A 2045-nucleotide genomic window follows, 5' to 3' on the forward strand; every position below is an offset into this window, starting at 1 on the left:
GCTGTTTGCTCCACCCTGTTGATTCCCTGAGTCCCTGCCCCACCAAAGCTGTGGCAGAGGCTTTTGCATATGAATGGCCTGGCCCTTTGCAATCTAAAATTACCTAACAAACTGCAGCTGGGCCAGACAGACCCAGAACTTCCAAGAGAAGGCCCAAGGCCCCACAGCAGCTTGCATTACTTCACAGCTGGGCCTCATCTGGGCACCTCCAAACCCCAAACAAAGAAGAGGAATCTGCAGATCTCTCCATAGCTCCTGCTGGGTAACTTCAGGAAGAGGCTAAATTAGCACCTCCTTAGAGATCCAAGAGCCCGTGTACCTAGTGGTCAGAGTGGGACCATCCAGATTACAACCTCTCAGATCCATAAGGGACACACTCAGGGGGAAGACTCTCCAGCACAGAAGTTCTCCCACTGTAGACACAGCTGATTCTCAAAGCCAATTGGCCTGGAGGTCAATTCCTCCCAGTGATACCTACAACAATCAAGGCTTAACTACAACAAGACTGTGCACAAAGCCCACAAAGGGGTGCACCAAGAGTGTCCAACTCAGGTAATTGGGGAGGTTGAGCCACTGGGCCCTATAGGACACATAGCACACAAAGCCACTCTATCAACACAGGGAAGCATGCAAAATGCGGAGACAAAGAAACAGGTCACAAATGACAGAAATGGAGGACAGCAAACTACTGGATATAGAGTTCAAAACCACGGTTATAAGGTTTTTTCAAGAATTTTCTAGAAACCACTGATAAATTTAGTGAGACCCTCAATAAATCTAGTGAGACCCTCGAGGTTATGAAAAAGGACCAACTAGAAATTAAGCATACACTGACTGAAATAAAGAATAATATACAGAGTTCCAACAGCAGACTAGAGGATTGCAAGAATCAAGTCAAAGATTTGAAATACGAAGAAGCAAAGAATGCCCAACTGGAAAAGCAAAAAGAAAAAAGAACCCAAAAATATGAAGATAGTGTAAGGAGCCTCTGGGACAACTTCAAGCGTACCAACATCCGAATTATAGGGGTGCCATAAGAAGAGAGAGTGCAAGATATTGAAAACCTATTTGAAGAAATCATGACAGAAAACTTCCCCTACCTGGTGAAAGAAATAGACTTACAAGTCCAGGAAGCACAGAGAACCCCAAACAAAAGGAATCCAAAGAGGACCACACCAAGACACATCATAATTAAAATGCCAAGAGCAAAAGACAAAGAGAGAATCTTAAAAGCAGCAAGAGAAAAACAGTTACCCAGAAGGGAGTACCCATACGACTGTCAGCTGATTTCTCAACAGAAACTATGCAGGCCAGAAGGGAGTGGCAAGAAATATTCAAAGTGATGAATAGCAAGAACCTACAACCAAGATTACTCTACCCAGCAAAGCTATCATTCAGAATTGAAGGGCAGATAAAGAGCTTCACAGATAAGAAAAAGCTAAAGGAGTTCATCACCACCAAACCAGTATTATATGAAATGCTGAAAGGTATCCTTTAAGAAGAAGAAGAAAAAGAAAAAGGTAAAGATACAAATTATGAACAACAAATACACATCTATCAACAAGTGAATCTAAAAATCAAGTGAATAAATAATCGAATGAATAGAATAAACTGGTGAATATAATAGAATCAGGAGCATAGAAAGGGAGTGGACTGACTATTCTCAGGGGGGAATGGGGTGTGGGGGTGCGGGAAGAGACTGGACAAAAATCGTACACCTATGGATGAGGACAGTGGGGGTGGGGTAAGAGCAGAGGGTGGGGTGGGAACCGAGTGGAGGGAAACTATGGGGGGAAAAGAGGAACAACTGTAATAATCTGAACAATAAAGATTTAATTAAAAAAATATATCAAAAATAAAGCCTGGCCGGCAAGGCTCAGTATTTGAACATCGACCTATGAACCAGGAGGTCACGGTTCGATTCCCGGTCAGGGCATATGCCTGGGTTGTGGACTCAATCCCCAGAGTGGGGCATGCAGGAGGCAGCTGATCAATGATTCCCTCTCATCATCGATGTTTCTATCTCTCCCTCCTTCCTTCCTCCC

This window comes from Myotis lucifugus, unplaced genomic scaffold (assembly GCF_000147115.1).
Source record: "Myotis lucifugus unplaced genomic scaffold, Myoluc2.0 scaffold_4, whole genome shotgun sequence".
NCBI lineage: Eukaryota > Metazoa > Chordata > Mammalia > Chiroptera > Vespertilionidae > Myotis > Myotis lucifugus.